We start from the raw sequence: 25,923 nt of genomic DNA on the forward strand, positions 1-25,923 counted from the left end.
AAAAGATAACCTTAGGAAACCATTCCGGCAGTTGATTAATGCATTACTGGTAGCCAAGAATGGTATTCCTAAAATTATTGGGATCTCATCCTTGGTTGAGAAGGGCTTGGTATCTAACACAATGAAATCAATAGGGAAAATAAGTTCTCCTACCTTTAGTAAGACATCCTCAACCATCCCTTTTCAGAATCTTAACAGACCTATCTGCCAACTGAAGAGTAGTTCTAGTGGCTTTCAATTCTTCCAATCCTAGTTGCTTGTATACATAGTAAGCTAAAAGATTCACACTTGCACCAAGGTCAATTAAGGCATGCTCAATGTAATTGTTGCCTATGACACAAGATATAGTAGGGCTCCTTGGATCCTTATACTTGGCTGCTATAGGCTGGGTAATTATGGAACTATTGTTATCTGTCAAGAACGTTTTTTTGGGCACATTAGTGATACGTTTGTGAGTGCACAAATCTTTCAGTACCTTTACATAGGCAGGGATCTGAGATATAGCATCCAAAAGAGGGATGTTCAATTCTATCTTTTTGAAGACTTCAAAAATTTTATCCATGGAAGCAATCTTCTTTTTGTTTACTAAGCAATTAGGAAATGGGACAGGAGGAACATAAGGACTGTTAGGGATTTGGCCTTTTTCAAAAGAATCATTTTTGGTTTCCTCAACCAAATCATTTTTAATTTCAAAGAATCTTTAGGTTCATCAAACGAACCTAGAACAAGAGGCACACTTGTGTCCTCAACTGAGGAGAGTTAACAGGAGTAATAGATGGAAAAGATTTAGGAACGCTCTGTTGGTACTCTCTATCACTCCTAAAGGCATAAACAACATTACATTGGTTAAAGGGCCCTTGTTGGGTCTGACTTTGTACTATATTCAGTGGTGCATTAGTTGGTGTTTGTAAACTAATAGGCTGATGATGCCTAGGGTTAGGCTATGGTTGACTGGGTAAAGTTCCTTTCTCCCTCTCACACATAACTAAGACAACTTAGATGAGTTCTCTCGTAAGATTTTGATGGCTTGTCATGAGGAGGGCCATATTTTTTTTTCAAGTCACTTATTCTACTTGCCTCTTCAGTATTGGTAAACTCAGGGGATTGCTGATAAGATGATAGGAGAGGGGCCCTAGGAAAACTAGCATGAGGTCCTACATTTGACCTAGGAAAAGTATTTTAGGAAAAAGATTGTTATGCAAAGGGAGGCCTTTGGAGTCCAGGTTGACCTTGATTATGGAAATTGAAAGGCCCTGCTTGGTTTCCCTGATTCCAGGAGAAATTTGGGTGATTTCTCCATCATAGATTGTAAGTGTATTATTCTGGTATAAGGCATAAACACTATCATTAGAAGTGCCCCTAGAGGTGTTGGGGCATTCTTTTATGACATGTCTAAGGGACTGGCACCAAGCACAATTCTTAACCAAATTGACTGATGATGGCTCTCTAGGAACAATAACCTCAATCCTCTTGATTAGGCTATCCAAATGGGCTTCTTGGCTACTATCCCATCCATAAAATATCCTTTCTCTCCTATGGTTCTTTCACTCTCTTGGGTTGATTCCCACTCACGGGTTTTGTTAGCTAAGTCAAGTAAGAATTCCCATGCGTTTCCTTCATCTGTAAAGGATGTGAATCCCTCAGGGCACATAGACTATCATTTGTTTAGTTGGGTAATCAATACCCTCATAAATTATTTGACATAAATGCCATAAGTCTAGGCCATGGCGAGGGCATTCTTGGAGTAGATCCTTGAATCTCTCCGTAAGTTTGGAAAAGGACTCATTAGGCTTTTGCCTAAACTGAAGGATATCACTTCTAAGCTTATTGGTCTTATGAGTTGGGAAAAACTTTTTAAGGAAGACAACTGTGAATTGTTCCCATGAGGTTATGGAATTTGTGAGTAACCCATACAACCACTTCTTAGCTTGGTCTTTCAATGCAAAAGTGATAAATCTAAGCTTAACAACATCATCAGAAAGTTGTTGGATCTTAATTAGAACACATACCTCTTCGAATTCTCTTAGAAATAGGTATGCATCCTCAGAGGTCAACCCATGGAAGTGGGGCAACATAGTGATGTATTGAGATTTGAGTCCAAAATTATTACCCTGGGCTTATGGTAGAACTGTGCAGGAAGGTTGGGTTGTTCTAGTGGGGTAGAACCTATCTTTCAGAGATTTAGGTGAGGGTTTTGTTGTTGGTCTCCCATATTGAAGGGTTTTAAAGAGAACAAATGTATAAGGTCACTACTTATTGGATCTTTTCTTTCTAATTGATTGTTAGTATTACGTACCCACCTAACACTCATGTAACAAAAAACTACCCACAACTAGAGTAAGACAAGCACAAAAGAATATATAGCAAAACTTTTTTTTTATGATTATTTATTTATTTATTATTTTTAGGTTTTTTTTTTTTGCTTTTTGGGAGCTTGTTGGCAGGGATTCGGGGTTGCTCAGGTCAATTCCTGAGGTACTACTACAAGGTGAAACCTGTCTTTATCATACTATGAGGCATGACGACGTCTACCGATACAAATATTATTGCAAGTTGTTCTTCTCAGGAATTCAATAAAAGAAAAAGAAAAAACAAAACAAAACAAACAAAGCACTCCGATTTACCAAAAGAAAGCGGAAAATAACATGGAACTGTCTCCCCGGTAACAATGCCAAAAACTTATTTGAGATTTTAAAATGTAACCGCAAGTGTACAGATCAGTGTAGCTACGGGTCGAACACAGGGAGAGCGGTCACTTTATTATTATTATTTTTTTGCTTCTTTTGATAATGCAAAAGTGAACCGATTAATGGTTGTGATCTATTTCTAATTATCATCCTAAACATATGTATCTAAAATAACGTCCTAACCATTCGTCATCTAAGAATTTAAAGACGTAAGCCACGCAATTAAAATTAAATAAATAAATAACTGAAAATAAACAACCCACGCAATTAAAAATAATAATAATAAAAGAAAAAAATACTAAAATAAAAATAAAGTAAAAAAAAAGGGGATAAAGCTAGAGAGAGAATCACTAGTAGGTTTCTCTCCTTAACCCAAGGAATGCATCATAATATGAGCTTCCCTACTTGACCAGAGAGTCACTCTTATAAGGGTTACTCTACTTGGCTTTAGGGAAAGGGAGACAATTAAAATAAAAACAATAAAATGATGGTTCTATGGTTAGGAGGGGTAAAGCCAACACATACACTAGTTATGAACCTTGGGGGAAAGGGATAGCAATAATGTAACGACTGAAATTAAAATCCTAAATTAAGAAAGAAAGGGTAGTCATAAGAGGGAATGAGAGGGGGGAGAGAAGACTACTGAATGAGCCAACTTACTTGAACTTCAACCCTTGAACTGAAAACTTGATCAATTTGAGTAACCAGTACTAAAATCCAGATCTGAAATAAATCAAATCTGAAATTTCTAGTACTAGAGAAAACAAATCTGAAGAAAAAAAAATTGAACTTAAAAGACATGCTTCATAGCTTGTTCTTGTCACCTAGAACTGAGCTTAGAATTAAAACGTGAAAATTACAACTTCATTGCTTAAACAATAAAAATAAAAGACTAAACAAAAAACAAAAGTTCTTGCATTAATTGAATAAAAAGATCTTACAAACGTGTTTAAAGCATAAAGCTAGAGAAAGAGAAAACTAAAAAAAGAGATTGAGCAACTAAAAAAAAAACCCTAGAAGAAGAATGAAGTGCCTCCTCCCCTTATGTTAATTCTATTATATAGAGAATGTGGGATGGAAGCTAAAGATTTTAGCTTCTAAAAAAAAAATCTTTTTTTTATCTTGTTGATGAGGTGGAGGAGAGAGAGGATAGAGAATTGTAGGTAGGGAATCTCCAACGATTTTGCTTTCTTTTTCCTTCTTTTTTTTTATTTTTTTCTCTCTCTTCTTCAAACGTGGGTAGCATCTTGGATGATTTTTTTAATTATTTTTTTTTCATTTTTTTCCCTTTTCTCATTTTTTTATTTTTCTCTTTATTTCCTTATTTCTCTCTCCTCTTACATAAGAGGTTTGAACCTCCTTTGAGTGAACCACCATTGAGGTTTGGCCGACCTCCTTTGAGTGATGAGTAGGAAATAGAAAATCTTCTAAAATAAAAACCTCAACAAAATGGCAGCTAAGAGGTTTGAACTTGATACCTCCTAATAAGCAAGGGATTTTGCACACCACAACTGACCGACTACGCTAGGTAGTTGTTACCGAAAATGAATCTTCAATCACTTAAGGATGTGGTCCATCGATCCTTGTTGGCATTTAAAATATTTCTTATACCCTTAGGACAACTGCAGATGGGCTGGTTCTGCATCTCGGTTCAGTTCTGATCCATTATTCTTTTTCTGGCCTGAAAAAAATAATCACTTGTATGGTTGACCAAATGAATGTGTACCTGCAATTGAATACATCCATCTTGCTTAGAATTTCATCCTCTTCACAATCATAAAAAGAAATAGGACCTCCTTACGTGTAAAATTGGAGATATAGCACCCGATAGTCCTTAAGGCCTTGAAAATATAAAACCTGTAAAAAGAGAATAAAACCCAAGGTAGCTCCATTCTAAACATGTACAATGCATGTTTTACTACACTAGATTTCACACATAAATGTGCTCATCACTAAGTATTCTCATTATTCCACCAATGTCCTATTATCCACAATCCACTATAATTCAAAATTTAGATTATCACAATTCCAAGTATCATGCTTTAACTTTCATATCCTTTTTTCTCATACTCAGACATATATTAAATGATCATGTCATTCAGATCCTCAATGGTCCATAATGTTTTCTCACATTTTTACCTCATAAATTAATTTTCTTTTCCTTAGTCACCCATACAACTTAATCTCAGGCCTACTCACTTTGTTCTATTATCATTCTCACTATTCCACATTTTTTATACTGACCTTGTCATTCCAATCCAGTATTACTATAGATCAATCTCGCATCTATTGGGTGGCACAAAATTTTAGATATCAGCTAACTAATTCATCTGTCATTTTGGTAGTTACGGGCAAGGTCACCGTGAATACTGTTCTTAATCAATATAACTACAGATGAACTTGTCCTTGCCCTTTTTCACTACTCAAGAACAGTCGGTGAAGCAAAGGGGTCATGTCTGGAAATCATTGTGTGATATTAGTTATAATGAGACTGGCACCATTCTATTCCTTTTCCAAATCTTACACACATGATGCAACTTTCATGTTTAGGTCATGGCGAAGTCCAAGTATGCTTCGCAACCCTTGCCTAACACCTTCATCACTTTACTTTCTTGGGTAGTAAGTCTGTACATCACACACAATCTCTGTAGGGTAGGAGCCACTCCTTGTCTAACTCAATCATTAAACTCCTTTAGGTCTAACTTGCTCAATTAAGTTATCAAGTCTCGTCCAATTAAGTGGATGGAACACAATAACTCGTATCCCCACTAGTAGGATACTAGACTCTTTAACTTTGAGACACTTTGACAGTATGGAATGTAGATACAACAAACAGAAGGCATTAGGTTCCAATAATGCTCATAAGGTTATTAAATAACTAAGATATGTTAGGTACAACAATGCATGTGAGGATTTCATCAATGTCAACAGCGTACCTGTGACTACCTCATATGTAGCCTTAGCCTCTTTTGCTCTTATCTTCAAATGCTTCTTCTTGCATTCTAATGCCTTACTGTTGATGTTGAGAGTTCCACATATGAGTCGACTAACTTCTTCTGTAGACACTGTCTAGCTATATGCCCAAATTATTCACATATATAACATTGTTTCGTCTATAAACATGATCTAGACTTATGTCCATGTTGTTTACATATAAAGCACCACTTCTTCTGTAGACCCACTTGCTGAGGTTTTGGTGCTACTGGCCTATGATGTTGTGATACTTGGCCAACTTTTGGTCTATTAATTTGTGGCGTGTAATTAAAGTAGTACAAGGTATTTCAACTACTCTATTGTAACCTCTGGTAGTAGATGGTGTCTTTGCTCTTCTTGCTCCTTGAGCTTGAAATTTTTCTCTTTGTTTATCTTCTGTGGACTTGGCTATTTGAACCACTTTTGCATATGTCTGAAGGTGATGTGCAATTAGCAGTGCTCCAATACTAGTGCTCAAGCCCTTCTTAAACTTTTTGGCCTTGGCTCTGTCAGTCTTCATGTGTTCTAGTGCAAAGTAATATGGAGCTTCAAACTGTTGTTGATACTCAATGACAGATTTTGGCCCTTGTGTCAAAGCTATAAATTCTGCCTCCCTCCTATCTCTAACACTTTCAGGGAAGTAGTTTCCAAAGAAAACTTCAATAAATTGATCCCAAGTTGGTTTGGGATGAGTGGCCAGCAATATAGGTCTTATAGCCTTCCACCCAGCATGTGCTTCATCTTGCAGTTGGTAACTGGTACATAAAATCTTTTGCTCATCTGTGCACCCCAATACTGTAAAAGTTTTCTCAACACCCTCTATCCATTTAACTAGTGCCAATAGGTCATGGGTCACTCCACTGAAATGAGGGGGCTAGTACTTCTGAAATTTCTCCATTAACTTGGAGTTATCTAACCAGATTGGTGCAAGTGGTTGTGTATCTGATGTATGCTACCTGGGTGGTCTCACTAGTACTGGTATTGCCTGAGATGACTGACCATTGGCTGAAAACCCCAAACCCCAAACCCTAAACCCTAAACCCTAAATTCTAAACCCTAAACCCCAAATCCCTAAACCTTAAAACCTAATCTGGATTTTTGAAATTCAGCAAAGAGCTGCGGCTATCTTAGTCATCATGTTGCTATGTTGTTGCTGGATTTCTTGCACCACATTACTGACCATGGAAAACACATCCTGAGTTGTTATCACAGATGGTGTAAGAGGTGGTACAGGTGATGCATCTGTTATCCCATCTTCACCCTCATGCTCAACTTCATATGAAGGGGAAAGAGTTGGGCAGGGCTGTTCTTCAGCCCAAACAATGGAGAGGGTGGATGGTTTGAGGTTGGACTATGTTCAGCCGCTGATGAAATGTAAAGCAGTAGCTAAGTCTCCTACTTCATTGATGAAGGAAGGGGTCAAAAGGTGGGAGAAAGCTTTGGTGGGGGCATTTCTTGTGTAGGAGACCTCCATTTTCAATTACCAAAGAGATTCTGCTTAAACAGTGGAGCTTTCTGGTCATGTGGAGATGTCTATATTAGAAAGTGGAGTTTTCATTTTTCGATTCAATGAGGAGGATCGGTTGAAGGTGTGGGAAGGTGGTCCATGGTTTGTTAACGGATTTGCATCTAAGCTAGTCTCCTAGGGTGTGCACTAAAAATTATGCAATTATCTTGAAATTTTTAAATGTAATACTAATTTTATTACCTTGCCTAATTTACCATTTCATTATTGGACTGTGGAGGCTCTGAGATCTGTTGGGAGTGTTGTTGGCAAAGCCATCACACTAGACATGTACTTCCAGTCAGCCTAACCCTCCAAGATCACAGATGCAGTACCTTAATTTTAAAAATGCCACCAAGAACACAACTAAAATCAGAATATGCTAATAAAATCATACAATAATACCATTGGTGATATACTAAAATGATAAATTATATTATACAAATTTCATGTCTGTAAACAACTACCAGTTATAATATTACCTACTACACATTCCATAATATATACATCAATAGGAATATCTGAAATAAGATGAGTGAAGTCAATCAACATCTTGGTGTCTTGTAGACATAATCCTCACAACCGCTGTCAAAATCTAATTTTGCCATAGCACCGGTTCCACCATCAAAAATAGTAATTAACGAGGGGTGAGCTTCACAAGCCCAGTAAGGGGTGTACATGATAGCACACACAAACAAATGATGCAATGCATGCTTAAACAAATTAGATGATGCTCATGATCCAGTTTTAACACACAATACCTAGTAAACAATTACTAAGTCCAAGATAGGGAATCAGTGCTACTGCAACATAGGTTGTATCCTTGGTCTTGAAAAATCCATTGGTCACCCAGTGATACGACCTAGTTGTGAATCAGGAGCCTGCAGGTCCTGAATAACCCATCGTCACCCCCGCAAATCCCAAATGGGTAATCCCGCCCTACAGTCTAGATCTTGAAAAATCCATCGATCACCCAAGCTGTAGAACAGTCATAGTCTCGAAAATCCCCTTGGTCACCTATGCTGTGGAGCATGCAGCCACAGTCCCAAAAAACCCATCGGTCTCCCGTGCTGCATCTCCATCCCCTGAGATTAGCCAGTACCTAACCCCTTACTGGCAAGGGTTGTAGCACCAGGATTTGTGAATCCTAATCAGATGCAATCTATATTCATTCATACCAATCCATACATCAGTGGCCATCACTGTAATACCATCCTCTGAGCCGATGGTGTCGGATCCTCCCCCTCGGTCACACCGTGCCTCAGACCGTCAATGTTACAACCATTGCCACTCATCACACATCATATAACACACATCCTCTGACCTCTAGGCCCATGGTACTAGAAAGAACCTTAGCTACACCGTGCCCCAGACCGGCAGAGCCATAGTCATAATTGTACTATTGACCTTTGGGCCCATGGTACCGGAAAGAACCTTGGCCACACCATGCCTCAGACTGTCAATTTCACAGTTACAACTGTAGACCTCATCCACAAAACCACAATCACTTATCTCTACATTCCGGAACCATACCCATAGGTTACCAATAAAAATAACAGAAGAGTAGCAATTCAATTATGTCACAATCACAAGTTAACAATATGCATACACAATGTCACAATTCACACATATATTCATGATCCACACAAAATAGAAAAGAATGTAAAAACACTCCGTAAAATAAAGTCAAACACCCACTCACCTCAAAATCCAAATCAAAGTGCGATAGAATTCCCGCAATCAACGTCATATCCTCGCCCGATTGTTTTAGGTTCCTAAACCAATGTGTATGTTTGTTGAACATTTATACACCTAATATGATTATGTATAGATTCACTACTAAACCCAAAATGACTTCCAACAGCCCCATGTATTGACCTAATTAAAGTCTCGAAAAAGTCCTTGAACTACCCCTACCTATAGGGTTAATTTGGGTAAAAGTTAGGAAACATGATCCTCAAGGGGTAGGGTACTGACCAGCCAAAACAGGGACTGATTGGGCTTAAAAGACCCCAACCGGTGGGAGAGAATCTGTAGAAATTTCTGCACTCCAAGAGTCTGTTCTGCGGATTTCCTTGGGTTAGGCTGCTCATGGCTGATGGGTATTGGCCTTAGCAACATAGGGAAGGTTCCATAATGCCTCTAGGGTCATCCCACTACCCCTAAAACTATCAATTACAGTAATAAAAATTTTGTATAGCAGTATACTATCTCATTCTTACAAAAATTTCAGGTCTAAACCCAAATAAGATAAATTGAAGGGCTGATTCAATTTCCCAAAAAATCATCATTCCATCAAAGTCTATTGTATGAAATACAGTAACTCCAACCTGATTTCACTTCCAATTAAGAGAGATAATGGGTCACAAGGAAGGAATTAACCTACTTAATCTAAATTCCCCAAATCTGAAATCAAATAAAATTCTGCCTACTCTTTTCTACAGAATTCTAACTATATTCTTTCTCAATTCAGTCCCAATTATACTAACATATCCTTGTATGACAAAAGCCCTAAGATTCAGGGCTCCCAGAGATGGTTCAATATTAAATTGAAGCCCTAAACCCCTACTAGAGTTAGGAATTCTTCCACTGGGTACTAAATCAGTACATAGGGACTCAATTTTAATCCCTAATTTACTAAAATTCCTAACCTAGCATGCTTCTGTCATAATTAACCTAATTGAATAAGAATAAGAGGGCAGCAGCCCAAATCTGCAATTCCCTTCCTTCCTTTCTCTTTTGCTTTCTGTCCAGTGAATTTTGTAGCAGCAAAATAGCGTGAAACAGCCGCCCTAAAACAGATATATCTCAGCCAAAATAGACCTTAGGGTCTGTTTGGCTGAAATATTTAATTTCTAAAATCAGTTCTTAAAATTACTTCTAAAACCTACTATTTAAAATTTAATTCCATTTCATAGGCCCCACTAAACACTGACCTATTAGGTTGTGTTTGGTAAACATGAGGACCCCTACACAGTGGGTGGGTACTAGGCTCGGGGTTGTTGGCATGTGGGCCTCAAACAGAAAACCAATTGTTCCTATATTCTTCTAGCCGAACCTGCTGGCTAATTGGCAACAGGGTATCCCTCCGGTTTGCCCATTTTTAGTTTATTTACTGTCCTAACCTTTGGTTTCTTGAGTCCACCCAATGTAGGACTGATCCCACACCTTTTTGGTTATTTTGTGCTCCTTCCTTGGCCAATGAATCAGCCAAATTCTCTCTTGCTATGAGCACATATGAGTTCATATTAGAGCAACCTTCTTTCTCATGCCAACAGGGTTGTAAGACTGAGGTCAGCTGCTTCCAATTTAGGGTGTTAAAATTAATCTAGAAGAAGATTGGCAATCATCTCTTCACAATCCGCAACAAACATTTGTTGTTGGCTATTCCATGTAGTTACTTTTAAACATAGATGATACATCTATCTATCTATCTATATATATATATATATCATAAGTATGATGAATTAAAAGAAAAGAAAAAGATAGAATACAAATAGAGGCAATCCTAAAGAATTCCCTTTAGACATGCCTATAAGAGGGGAAGGGGTCCCAAAGACAAGCAATACAAGCCCTGCAAACAAGTAACAAAATCTAGAGCATAAATAATATAGAAAAAAAATTATATCCAAAAGTAGGTAACTTGGTCAACATCCCCTTTTATAAGGTTTTGAAGATAATCTGGGATATTGGGTGGGTACAAGATACTTCAACAATAGATGTGGCAAATGAGGCTCATAAATCTGCTGGCTGGTTTTTCTCTCTCTGAACATGTATAATCTCCTTACAGCTAAGCATGGAACAAAGATGCAAATTTCTTCTCTTAAAGACTTACATACTCCAAGGGCCACATATCTCACTATTAAGATTATCAACTGCTAACATGGAATTAGACCGGATAGACACCTCCAGGAAGCCTTTGTCAACACATATACAAATCCCTGTTTGAATTTCAAGCAACTCCATGGCAAGGATGGACAACACCTCATCCAAACCTGCATAAGAAAGGATAAGGGTGCCTTTTTAATCTCGAATCATCCTACCATACAAAACCTTGTCATAAAAAAGTGCACCATCACATTCTAGAAAAATAATGTGGAAGGGGGACTGAACCAAGTGCAAGCCTTTGGACCTTTAACATTCCAATCAATTTGTAACTTCAACTATTTACCAACATGTGATTTCTTGCACTATGAACTCCAAACAGCGGAATAGTAAAGAAACTAGAAAGGATGTCATCTTTAATGGCAGCCACAATTTGGAATCTTGTTTTGGTCTTTTTTCTAAAGATCCTATAATTCCTCTCTGTCCATAGATATTGCACCGTAGCACAAAGAGCCAATTTTCCTACTACCCGAATCTAATCATCACCTCCAAAATAATAATAGACCCACATAGAAAAATCCACAACATTAGAGGGGCCGGCCTTCCATCTTGTGAGCAAAGAGGGTAAAGATCCCTCCAAATTAAAGATGTAAAAATACATTAAAAAAATAAATGGTTACGATTTTCAAGGCCAGCCCAACAGAATATGCAATGTGGTTGAACCTATATTTTCCTATGGTAGCTCCTTTATAGGCAAAGTATCAACAAGGCATCTCCATAAGGTGAATGAATGTCTAAGTATACTATTAGTGAACCATACCGAATCAAACCAATCCACTTTTCTTAAGGTACTTCTAATAATATTCCAAGAAAATTGAGTAGTAAAGAGACTAGAAGAGTTACCTGTCCAAACCACCAAATCGTTATCAGCATGATAGAGTTTCCTTAAGTTCGATAACTCCCTCTAGGCTTCTATAAAATCCAAAGGAGAAAGGAGACCAATGTATCGATCACCATCTCTCATAATATACTTCACCATGGCAGGACGACCAAAACCTGCATCATTGCAAATTTTGTTTCCAAATCTATTAATTAGTACTCCGAAAGGATGCCTTTTGTCCAACTAAAGATAAGCTGAGCTACCAACCCCAATGAAGTTCTGAATATAACGCTCAACCTTACCCCTATACTTCAAAATTTTCCTTAACACCCATGAAGATTTCTAAGTGATCTTCATTATCCAAATTGAATCTTGTTTCAAGTACCTGTTACACCCATTTGACACAACGACCTTTTTTTGCAGCTATCCACCACACTTGCTTCATAATTTTGGCCATTTCACGTTCTTGATGCACTTTATTCCTGGCCTCCTTCTTGGTTTGGTTTGCAAATAGCATCTCATGAAATAAGATGCATTTTCTTTTCAAGAGATGGACCCGACCATAGAAAATTTGAGAAGGTGGATTCTAGCTTAGAGATGAGCTTTCCTGGTAAAGAAAATTTTTTAGACCAATAGATGTAACTTCCCTATAACATTGAGGAGAGGAGTTGGAAATGATCGGTATAAAATAAAAATCTAGCTTTTCATCCTTTTGGCTTCTGTCCCACCAAGTAAAAAGTAGGATAAATTCACCCAGATAAACCTTTCCTTAAAATTTTTGAGGCCAATAAATACAACCAATTGTCCAAAAAAGCCTTGTGTTTCTTGTTTTACCTTTGTGAATCAAGTCATATCCATGAACATCAATAAACAATTACTTTGGGACTACTTCAATCTATGTGACGTTAACCCAAAAATGGGTCGGCGGCAAACCAATTTGAAGGAATTTTAAGTTGGTTTAGGATTCATGACCAATGAATAATAAATAAAATTTGTTTGCTACCCGGGTTGCAAGTAAGTATCTATAACCCCTACTCATAGTCCCTGAAAATTGGGGTGAACATCTAACTTTACCTGGATTATCAAATATTATGGTCACTTTTTTATAATCCAGTATATTATTTTCCTCATTGGGCAATGCAACCCTTTTGGAACATGGATGGAAACTTCATTCTACATCAACCCCATGCTACAATACAATTCATGATACATTTTGGCATAACGAGTTATTTTGGAAGATTTGAGTAATAAAGAGAAGTGGAACAATGTGATTACTGAACTATGACAAGTCAACGGGTGTGATAGAGAACATATGCCTTTAGTTATGTGGAAACGTTCGGAGTGGTCAGGGTGGCATCTTGATACAGCTGATCTTATTCTTTATTTTGAGAGAGTTTATCTTGAATGTTCAGATAACTCATCTGATTATTCAGATGTTTGAAATAAGCATGAGATAGAATATTACCAGCTCTTTGGTGCATCATTAGCCCTAAGGTATTGTCCTTAAACTATTGTCATTAATTTTTGTGAGACTCTCCTGCTTGCTTAGATCTAATGCCCTTGTCTAGACAAAATGCATTTTATGATGCAACAATTGTTAGATCTTATTTGGGGTTTCACATCAGACCCTAAACGGTTCCCATACAGATGACTAGAACATGATATCAAATTAAAACAAATGTTTGAATCAAAACATAGATGATTTGTACCTTTCATTTAGTATGCTGAAGACGATTGATGTTGATCACTCTCACTTTTGCTCTTTTGGCTTGGCTATAAATCTTCTATACTATCACTTCAGTGGTAAAGTGGAAAAGAGTGAATAATGGCTATAAGGACCTAAAACCTAGTATTTATAATACTATCTTGCACCCGAAATCTTAAACCATAATGGGTTGAGCTAGCATATCCCTAAACTTGAGAATGGACTGAACTGGTTCATGCAATTTGACTCTCACCTATTTAATCAACCTGAATAATTAATTTAGCCCATAAATCCAATGATCTTCCACTTGGGCTACATTAATTATAAGGATGTCTTTTAAATTGGTGTGGTCATAGAATCTTATTACATTAACCACTCTTACTGTGATTCAATTGAAAAATTACTCACATTGAATAACAGCAGAAGATATACCTCAATATACGGCATACCACTTTTTGTCATTACAAACATAAGTAAGTTTCTCAACACGAATCTATGTGGGATATTAACTTGGAAATATTGACATATCCTCAAATAATATTGTTGTCATTCCATGTAGGTCCTTAACTGTGATATTAACCTTTACTATGGTAAATCGCCTTTAATCTAGGGTTAATATATAACTATGACTTTGCATCTATAAACTATGGTAAATATTACCTTTGAACTGTGGCAACTACTGTCTATAAAATATGTTCAAATGAAATCATAAAATAATTAATAAATAGAATAACTATGTATAATATAAATCTAAAATATTATTGTAATCGATCAAACTGTGCCCCAAAACACACGGGCTAAAGTTTCAAAACATAAACAATTAATCAATAAGAAGTAAAGCTCCCACTAACCAAGCATTTCAAAAACTCAATAGTAATCATGTTAAAAACATGATTTTTTAACACTCCCACTGGAAAAGCCTTTGTAATAGGCATTCCTACATCTTGTCAGTGACTAAGAGTTGTAACTAAAACTGTATCCCCATCCTTTAAGACAAGGATTCATTGGTCCTCTTATTTCTTGTATTAACTGTGACAAGAACACCAACATTTGAAAATTCAATCACCTTTGGGCAAAAGAACTCCTAAGTCATGTCCTTTTCTAACATGTGATGACATCACATTTGAGAAAATGTTATCTTTACTGTCAAGAAATGCACAATTAAATTGAATGTCCATAAAATTTGATAACATCACCTTTAAGAAATGCTACCTTTACTGTTGAAAAAGACACAATTGAATTGAATGCATCACTTTGGTGGATTTCACTTAATTCTATCATGTTTTTCTCATTGGAGATATATCTTGTATAGGAACATATATATAAATGTGTTATTAGGATATAAAATCATACAAGGGTAACAACCATAACTACATTCCTATCATTTAGGCTAAGAATGCATTGGTCTCCTTGTAAATCCACATTTACTGTGAAAAGAATAATAATTTTTGAGATCCTTTCACCTTTGGACTTAAAAATGCGTAATTTATTGTCATTTTCTTTAACTTGGGTGACAATATCTTTGGGCAAATATCACCAACTTTGCTACTCTAGGGAAAACCATGGAAGAATAAAATGTTCCACTTTGGTGGATTCCATTTCACCCTTTTATGGTTCCCTAAAAATTTACTATGTAGCTAAACATATGCGGAAGCTTACGCACATAGTTTAAATCCAATATCATCCATTCATCATAGGGTATACAAAATATGATATGCAAATATAAAATATATCATTAATTTTCTCGTCATTCATAAATGATTTTTCAATATCATGATAGTGATAAGCCAATGCAGAAACACCCATAAACATAAATATATGTGTGGGAACACACACTTAAAGTGGTTATTTGTACAACCATTGACAGAAATATGGCAAAAGGTTATCATAGAACTGAAAGTTAGAACAAAATTAAGACAATAATAAATATGACCAAGAACAATTTTGAAGCCGATATGAAATTAAAATAAACTACTATTCAAGGACAGTTCTGAAAAAAAAAGGGTCCCAGAATAATTCTGGAACATAATCTGGGTCCCAAACATTTATGCAACAAACTTTGAATTTCATCCTCCCACTGATCAAACCATATAAAACATTTCTGAGTACATAATTTTATCCTCCCACTGATTTGATCAATCAAATATTAATCTACAACATCCCAAGTATATGATAAAGTGACATCATGATGATCAATTGTATTTTATTATTCACAAGACCTTGGGATTAAGATTCTAAAACTTGCAAATGATCATGGGATCGGTCAAGGCTGATACCAAGTGATACTAACAGTTATGCTTTCCTTGAACCATGTTTGGGACTTTCAATAGAATTGGTTCATTTGAAAACTCCTTATTATAAAATAACATCCTTTAAAAAAAAAAAAACACTTTTAAAGATTAAAGATAGAAACTCAATTTTATCCCTTCCTTATTAAATCATCAAACATACTTGGGTTTAAAAACAAGCCCACAAGAGTTTAATAAAAACAAACCTCTTGGGGTTGAAAACATGGCCCTTTAGATGACCAATAACATAGTCATCTCTCAAAACATTGATCAATGCCCTTTTGTTTCAATGATTAAAAAAAATATATAATATAAAATTTCAAATAAATATGTCATATACCAAATTGGATCATTAAATGTGGCCCGAAACAAGGAATCCAACGCACAAAATGGATTTCAATTTGGCCTTAAAATGACCCTTAAAATGGCTTTTAAAGTAGTTTAAATGAAAACCCAAAAAGAATCTTAATCCAAACAAGCCTTTAAGATTTTTATTTTATTATTTATTTTTATTTTTTTTGATAATAATACTTCCTGGTCAGCATCGGAAAAGTCAACACCGAAGACTTTTTTCGGTGGGTTACCAAAACGGGTCAAATATACGGGTTTTTGGGTCAACCCGACCCAATCGGTTCAATTAGGTTGATCACAATCTAATTTGGTCCATATTGATTTGGTTCTGATCTATTTTTGCCAAACCGGGTTTGTTTTGGTTTAATTCAACCTACTTTAAAATTATGTACATGGGCTTGAACCCATTACAATTAAATAAGCATGGGCCAAGCCCATTAACATTAAGTTAAGTAATAACAATCCAAAACAAACTTTTATTTAACAATCATGGCTCAGCTCATTAGACATAACTTAAAACACATAATAAGCTTTTAGTCCGCAAGCGAAATACAATTTGTTTAAAAAAAAAAAAAAAAAAAAAAAAAAAAAAAAAAAAAAAAAAGAAAGAAAAAAATAAAATAAAACCCAATTCATTTGTTTTTAAAATATTTTAAAAGATCTAAAGGTCCATAACAAAACAATTAATACCAAATCTGTCCATCTTCAACCTTGGGACAGATTTGAACAAAACAGAGCCACAACATTTTGTTAGGAATCGGTCATTTGGGGTGGCTATAGTTGGCGATGGTCAATCACCAAAAGTCAGGCGAACTCCCACCTTGGCCTGGTGAACAACATTCCGGTGGTCGTTGCCATAAAAAATTAGCCTAAACCCCTATTCTATTGAAACCCAAACAACACCTAAAACCCAAATCGAATGGCCATTTTCCCACTAAAAAAAAAAGAAAAAACTTATTCTTTTAAGAATCAAATCCTTCTTTAATGGTTGATTCTCCATCAAATATAACTGTGCATACTTTTAAGGTTAGATTTCAACTTTCTCAACCCTTAATAGTAAGGTTTTCATCTTTCCTAAACCTTCACTGTCCCCCCTTTTCTTTTTCAATTGAAAATAAGAGAAAAATATTCACTCGATCAAAATCACACCAAACCAAAATGGATCGACAATAATAAATCAGTCATTCAATAATTTAGTCGCCTAATGGTTTGAACAATCAATGAAACATAAAAAAAATTTCCATCAATTCTGGGTCTGTATAGGTCGCTCTGATACTAATTGTTGATCTCATTTAGGGTTTCACATTAGACCCTAATTGGTTCCCCATACAGACGACTAGAACACGATATCAAATCAAAACAAATGTTTGAATCAAAACATAGATGATTTATACATTTCACCTAGTATGCTAAAGACAATTGATGTTGGTCACTCCTACTTTTGCTCTCTTGGCTTGGTTATGGATCTTCTACAGCCCCTTAGACCTCCTTAGTTCTCTCACTTCAGTGGTAAAGTGGGAAAGAGTGAATAATAGCTATAAGGATCCAAAACCTAGTATTTATAATTTTGTCTTGCACCCAAAATCTTAAACCACAATGGGTTGAACTAGCATATCCCCAAACTTGAGAATGGACCGAACCGGTTCAAATTTGAATTGCAAACAACTATTGATTTAGTTTTTGGTGTTCCATAGTTGCTCATGATCTAAATTCATACATGATGTAATGCAATAGGTAGGTTGTAGGAAAAAACAGGCCACCGTTGATAGAACTGGTAAACATATCATAGGGCACACATAGAAGATAAATGGATCTTTTGACATACCAATTGGTACAGTATCAAAGGGTCTGGTTTTACGATCGATTACCCATGAAATCACATGGGTTCAAACGGCTAGGCACGGTGTTTAGTGAATCAGTGAGTGAATATGTGCATAAGTGTAGTATAAAAAGTGGTCGTCAACTGATTTCAGAATGCCACACTATGTCCCAACTCCCTAAGGGTTTGAATAAAACGTGAGCATCCTCTTCATTCAATTTTTCTTCGGACACTCTTGTGTAGAAAGTAGTTTTCATTTGATCCCAGAGTACTTACTATGACATGTATTGATCTCGTGGGGTGCTAGTATAACATGATGTACCCTTGTCAAATGATTTCTCTTTGAACACGATGTATAATGCAGTTAGCAATCAATGTACATGCATGTTATCATACAATGATGTTGAAGGAGAGAATTGTCTTGCTTTTATTATAATCATCTAGCTTTGATAGTTTGACTTTCATAGTGGAATCTCCACTGTAAGAATAACAAACGGGGTAAGCCTCAAAGATGAGTCGGGCATCCGGTTCCCTTTTCTTGGGTTTGAGCATCACTCTCTCCTTCTCGAGGGTTACTTTCTTGCTCCTCCCTTCTCTTTTTACCTCTCATCACTTGTGGAGATGTCTTAATATTTTTTACGACTAAGGGGGATGGTAAAAACATGATTCTTTCGAGTGTCCACATAAGATTGTGGACCTAGAACCCTATTGAGGAGTCCAATTCCTATTAGGGGATCAATATTGGATTTGAATTCATATATGTTCTTCAATAAAGGTACGGGTTCATGTCAGGTTACAGGGGTGAGAAGGCGTTAGGCACCCACCCCGCCCATTAAACTGGTCTTCCTACCAAATGCTCGTATTTCAAAGAATCAGCTACTGTAGCCCTATAACACAACCCTCACACGGGCAACCGTCACTATGATCGAATCCTTCGGGGACCAATCCCCCACTGGGGTTTCATCGATGGGACTCGACACGGGTTCCTCTATTGAATAGCCTGCACAATCATCTAAAAAGATGTGTACACGAGGGGTGAGCTCACTAGCTCAGTAAATGAAAAGAAAGAAGCACACAAGTAATTTCAAATCAAAATGATACTATATGCATAAGATTCATTTTAAACCTATTTCACCTTAGCAATCATTACTAGGTCATAGGTTATCATGCTACTCACAACTACTGTGCACGTATGCCTGGGGTATGAGATGCGTTCTCCATCCCCCCAATACGTCCATAGGGTTATCAAAGAAGGTCAGCCGTGAGCACTCGAAAAATTAAATCATGACAGAACCACAGTAAAAATGTAAATCGTGGCTGAACACAAACAGAAAAGTAAATCGTGGCTGAACCACAGTAGAAATTAAAAGCAGAACGATTGGCCCTCTGAATATATCACAAATGTTTCTAACTATCCTAATGATCAGCCAGACGTACTTCTAACCACCACGGCGGTCCATGACTGACGCTTCTCCCCAGTGATAATCCAACACGTAAACCCTTGTTGGGAAGGGTCGTAGCATGAGGGAGTGTGAAATCCTAACCACATGCTCCTATATGAGATAGTACAACTGCATAGTACTTCTATGTCCCATTCCACGGTGTACCAATACATTTGTTTCCAAGCCGACTATGACATCTATTCTAGAAATCTCACACATGTCTACAAATCATCACCATAATCCAACATATGATAAGTCCATTCTCAAGATTCCAAGCATGTAACAAGCATTTAGAAAATTTAAGAATGCAACATGTTCAGTTCTAAATGCATCAACATCAATCAAGTATATGCGTGAGAATGGCATTCATAATGTCAAGATAATATATGGATGCATAGGATGCCAAAAACACTCCCAAAATAAGATCAAAGTCTTCTCCCCACTTACCTATTTTCGTACAATAGTATGCGCGCACGGTATGGGTAATATTCGGTATGGAAAGATGAGTTTCTCGAAACCTAGCATAGATAAGGAGTTTAGAAATACATCCAATTCGGAACTATAAATAAAGTAGGATATGATCATAGTGTGTATAATAGCGTGAAGAAGGTTGTCGGTGAGTTTGAGTTCCATTGGGGCTCATTTGGGCCACAGGTGGGTCATACAGGTGGGTAGGAGAACCCACCTGTGTAAACTGCCCAGACTGGTGGGTCATATTGGTAGGTCTGGCACCCACTGGTTTTACCTGCTAGTAGGTCCAGAGGCACTAACGAGACTGGTAGGTCACATCGTAGGTCAGGCACCCATCGATCTTACTCATCGGTTGACCTAGAGAAGACTGGTGGGTCACACTGGTGGGTGTGGTACCCGTCGGTCCTACCCGTTGGTTGGGCTAGAAGCCCAGGCAAGACTGGGGGGTCACATTGGTAGGTGTGACCACCCGCCGGTGCTACCCGTCAGTATTCTGTGGATTTTGCTATTCTTCCTCCTTTCTTCATTTCTCCTCATAGGGATCCAAGGGGGCTATTCTCACCCCCATTTTCCACACATTCTAAGCTTTAATTACTTGATTATTCGATGGATCTAAGTCAACATCAAGATTTTGGGGACGAAATCATACCTTGGCTCAAGAAATCCCAAAACCTAAGATCTCCTTTCTAAACTCAAAATGTCACCAAATACTCTCAAATCTTGGTATCCCCTCCTTTAAAGAAAATCACACGAGGGTTCCATTATTACTTTGATTTGACCATACACATGAGGGTTTCATCACAATCTATCAGGTTAGGGTGTTACTTACCTCAAAACGTAGATCCCAAGATATTGGACACTATTTCGGCGATGAAAAGGTAGGTCGCAGCTTCTGAAACTAAGGGTAGATCTTCTTCCCTCTCCCTTCTCCTCTTCTTCCCCTCTTCTCCCTCTTCTTTACTCCCCTCACCAACCTTGGCTGAAATCATAAATGGGAGAGAGAGAAAGAGTAAATGCTATTTACATCTACTAGGGCCCATTTGGTTTTGCCCCTTTTTGGACCAAAACACATTAATTCGTGATACCTGCCAAAATAGCCAACATTATCTGGTATACGAGACCTCATCTCGATGAGGAGTCTGACATACACATGCTCACCCAAGTTGGGCTTACTGGGGCCCACATTACCCCAACAGGTGGGTCACACTAGTGGGTCTCGCACCTACCATTGACACCCACTAGTTGGCCAAAACAAAGCCAACCCTACTATATTCTTGGGAAAAGTGTAACCCTATGCGTATCTCACCCTCACCTCTTGTTATGGACTAAGTTCTTATCATTCAAATATGATAACGTACATTTCCTATTTGTACATGGCCTTATAATATGTCAAGGGCACAGCTTAGGCATGCGAATCACTTCGGGTACTGGCTCAATCTTATCTTGCCACCCCGCATTTGATGTCACCCTTGCGGTCATGTACTATAGGGTACTAGCATCGACCCTTTCTGGTTCGGACCCTGCTAGACCAAACTGAACCAACCGGTCAATAAATTGGGTTTAAAGAGCAGGGCTCTACACAAATCCTCAGGCTCCAAACCAAAGATCAAATCCTTTGCCTCAAAATCCAGGGATAGGTCCCCTGCCTCCAAATCCATGGTTGGACTGACCCAACCTCGCCTAAAGGCTAGCAATCTAAAGATCATGAGAATGAGAAGATATTAGTAGGGATTCATCATAACCTCTCTCCAAGAATGGAAAGGTAAAGTTTCAAAGCATACCTGGTTTCAAATATACTCTCTGTGGTGCTATAGACACGTGTTGAGCCTTTGGATCATCTGGTGACACTCAGCATAGACGATAGGATGGACCTATAATGAATAGAGAGTGAGATGAAAGAAGCAAAATGCATAATGAAGAAATGGAGACAACTCACACAATCAAAGGGAATGGGGAGGCCCATGCTCTCGTCAACCATCGTTGTCCTTGGCAACATCCACTAAGTTGAAGGATCACTTGCACCAGTATACGTCCATCTAGGGAAGCTTGGAATGGATGAAGACCCCTTAGCCATGTTATGGACCGGTCTAGTGCTTATATGAGGCTAGTCCTCTATGGAAGTACCCATAGACATAGGAACATGGAAGCCAGGGAAGGGAGTGGGCCCATTATACTGTAAAGAAAATAATAATGTTATCTACAAGTTCAACAGGATCAGGATCAATATAAGAAAAGTCCAAGAAGCTTACTTGGGGACCTTCAGTAGTCAAAAGCACACATACTGTCTCCCACTAGAGAAACTCTCTAATCAAGCATAAGGTCTGTAAAGTTGTCCCTCGATATCCCCGTCAAGGCTGCCTGAAAGTCCTCCTCAAAAATGATCTTAGGGGTATGCATGGAAGGAGGAAAGTGAAACCGTAGGGCCATTAGAATCAACCAACCGGCTCACTACCCTCTACCCGTGGTACCATGTTGCACCACTGGGACCCTAGAATAAGATGCGGAGACCAGTGCGCCTCCTAGCCTCATCCCGATTAGTAGCTACAAGGAAATCCATAGCATGGAATGGAGGCCAAGAGGTAAAGAATCAGTATTGAAGTAGGTTTAACAATATGAAATAATGTAAGTGTAAAGATATAAGAAATCCATACCTCAGTGAGCCGGTTCAATACATCTCTCCCTGTGGTAGAAAGAGATAAAGGGCCACAGACAATCTCTCCCTTTCCCCATATTCTAGGAAAACTATCATGTTCCACATCTGCTAGGGGAGGGCAAAGCAAGCTGAGATGCTTATGCACCCATAGCTGAAAGAAAACATAAAAAATATAAGAGCATGAAGCAAAGCAATGAAATAAATAAACACAATCAAGAAGCTCATACCTAAAGGATGAAACAGGCTCCGTAAAGACTAAGGTCATCTCAGGCCAGGGGATCCATCATTTGGAGAAATTAGGCATAAGCAGGTCCACCCTGTTGTACTTCTAAATCGCCTGAATATCTCTAAAGAAGTAGGCGAGCCGAAGATCAACCTTGTCCGAAGGATTTCTGAACAGACACTGGCCAACCTAGTAGACAAAGAAAGAGCAGATGAGCTGCTCCTTCTGATAATGAGTAGAGGACATATCAACAATAATGTTTTCTCAAGCCTTACGAACAGTAGTAAGGTGGACGATGGCATTCGGGGAATCAAAATCAGTAAGCTCCAAAATCTCAAACCGACTAAAGGGGATGAAAAAGATCATGGGCTTCCCACCAAAGCGTAGACTGGTCAGTGTATGAAAGCAAAGGGAGTCAGTGTCATCTCTCCCACAGTTAAGTGGAAGGTGTGGGTGCTTGGCCACCACCTCTCGGCCAACACCCAAGTAAGCTCGATGTCCAGCTTCCGAGCACCTAAGTGGAGGCAGGGCCAAAAGGGCAAGTTGCGGATCAGCCGCCGCATAAGAGGGTGGACTTGGTTAAGCCACTCCCCAACCTTGTTGGGATAACCTTGCCTTCGATACGAGGGCTCCAACCCATACTATCATAACATGTAAAATCTAGATAAACATTAAGTATAAATCATGCACACATACAATGGCGTACATAAGGCTTACATAGATATTATTGGCATACATGCATAAGTATATGTACATTAACTTACATAAAATTCCTAAGTACATGTTGACATACATACATGTAATATTTTGAGCATACATTGGCATGAATACACAGAATATTCTAAGCATACATATCATAGGCATACATACATAGAATATTCTCAGCATACACATCATTGACATATGTACATGGAATATTTAGAGCACACATTGGCATGAACACATGGAATATCCTAAGCATACATATCATAGGCATAAGTACATAGAATATTCTAAGCATACACAAAATTTCTTAGGCATGCATCATGCATTACTGTAAAAAAGAAAAAAAGAAAAAAGAAAAAAAAATAATTTTTGAGCAAACTAATAATAAAAGGGACTTACCCACTTCCCCCAAGTGGAGTTGCAGATGTGATCTTTCATATAGGTACCATGTTGCCGCACCATTCTGGGATGATGAGTCAGCCAACCTGTCTATAACCTTCCCGTGATGTGTGCCTTTGCGCCCATTTCTAAAAAATAAAAATATATTAAAAAAATAAGAATACAGGAGAAAAGAGGGAAGAGCACAACGTGGAGCAAAACAACAAAATGGAGTAAAAATCGGTCCACCCCTTTATAAGAGGGACCACAAAAGGTTCGCGGGTCCATCAGATTTCCCGCGACTAGTCAAAAATTTTGCGGCCCTGAGAGAAATCTCACAAACCCGTCAGATATCATAAGTTTTAAAAAAATTTGTTATTATTATTTTTATCCAAAAAAAAAAAAAAAAAAAAAAAAAAAAAAAGGGAGAAGAAATTGCTCATTTCCCCTAGTGAGGTCGTCCAAAAAAAAAAAAAAAAATAACAAAAAGGAAAAAATTCTAATTTCTGAGTAAAAGAAAAAAAAAAAAAAGAAGAAAGGAAGTTACATATCTTCCCTAGTGGAATAATAAATAAAGAGTAAAAAAAAATGTCATAATAAATACAGTCGTATTTACATGTGTATTTTTATTCCTAGGAGTATATGCATGTAATATTTCTAAGCTACTGAATATTAAGAATATAAGCTAATGTTTTGAAGATCATGTGCATGAAACAATGTAATCCAAAATCTAAAATTTGATTGGCTTGGGGTATTAGGTCTAATACAACCAAAATACTATTAGATGGCCTAAAGACTGTTTTGCTTGGGGTATAAGGTCTAATGCGACCAAAATACCATTGGATGACCTAAAGATTGATTAGCTTGGGGTATCAGGTCTAATACAATTAAAATACCATTGGATGGCCCAAGATTTGATTGGTTACGGCCTAAAGATCGATTGGCTTGGGGTACTAGGTCTAATACGATCGAAATACCATTGGATGACCCAAGAATTGATTGGCTTGGGGTATTAGGTCTAATACGACCAAAATACCATTGGATGGCCTAAAGATTGATTGGCTTGGGATATTAGGTCTAATATGACCAAAATACCATTGGATGGCCCAAGAATTGATCAGCTCAAGGTATTAGGTCTACTACAACCAAAATACCATTTAGTGGCAAAGGCTGCTTGCCCAAGGTACCAGGTCTAAAAGAGACGAAAACAACCTTAGACCAGACTGAAGATTGTTTGATCAAATATAGTCAAAATTGTTGTGTGCTAACATGTCGGTAGGAACCAAACGATGGTGCCCACTAAAGAATTCCCACATGGCTTCTCAGGTAAGATCCCAAATTTCTAGTCAAATTCACTAGATAGGATCATATTTATCTCTTGATTGATCGAGGTTTTGCCCACTCAAAAGAACTTATCAATGAATTATTCGGCCACGATTACACATTTGCACCTCTGCCATCCTTGAGCAAGATGATGATAGTACATGCTCAGGGTGGAAAATTTTGGTAGTTCTTATCACAGCCTGCCTGCCTCTAATGTAGTACTGGACACCCACATTCAGTCAGCCTATCATCTAGGATCACAGATGCAGTACCTTAATTTCACAAAGGCCATCAAGATCATAACTAAAACCAGAGTACGCTAATAAAGTCATACAATTACCACTAGTGATGTACTAAAGTGATAAATTACATTATACAATTTTCATGTCTGTAAACAACCACAAGTTACAATATTACTTACTACATGTTTAATAAATATTTACGTTGAAAGGAATAACTGGAATAACAGAAGTGAAGTCCATTAACATCCTGGCATCTTGCAGACACAAGCCTCAGAACTGCTACTGAAATCCAATCCTACCCAGCATTGCTTCCACCATCTAAAAAGAATAATCAATGAGGGGTGAGCTTTACAAGCCCAGTGAGGGATGTGCATGCAAGCACGCACAACAAATGATGCAATGCACATTACGTACAAATATAATGCATATGAATCCATTTATTATGTTATTTTCC

General features: G+C 37.6%; 1 long non-coding RNA gene and 1 other non-coding gene across 2 annotated transcripts; one reads left to right on the forward strand and one right to left on the reverse strand.

Moving 5' to 3' along the window:
- Positions 1 to 1,719: 1,719 nt before the first annotated feature.
- LOC122087755 lies at positions 1,720 to 1,826 on the forward strand. Its single transcript, XR_006142830.1, has one exon. It is a non-coding gene; the product is annotated as a small nucleolar RNA R71 (small nucleolar RNA).
- Positions 1,827 to 10,749: 8,923 nt separating this feature from the next.
- LOC122087669 lies at positions 10,750 to 24,122 on the reverse strand. The gene is made up of 10 exons (XR_006142804.1): positions 23,926 to 24,122; positions 22,826 to 23,010; positions 22,597 to 22,749; positions 22,195 to 22,486; positions 21,882 to 22,118; positions 21,727 to 21,816; positions 20,775 to 20,924; positions 19,922 to 19,992; positions 11,893 to 13,664; positions 10,750 to 11,159 (listed from the first exon to the last, which is right to left on the reverse strand). It is a non-coding gene; the product is annotated as an uncharacterized LOC122087669 (long non-coding RNA).
- Positions 24,123 to 25,923: the final 1,801 nt, after the last annotated feature.

The sequence above is a fragment of the Macadamia integrifolia genome, chromosome 8 (genome assembly GCF_013358625.1).
Source record: "Macadamia integrifolia cultivar HAES 741 chromosome 8, SCU_Mint_v3, whole genome shotgun sequence".
Classification (NCBI taxonomy): domain Eukaryota; kingdom Viridiplantae; phylum Streptophyta; class Magnoliopsida; order Proteales; family Proteaceae; genus Macadamia; species Macadamia integrifolia.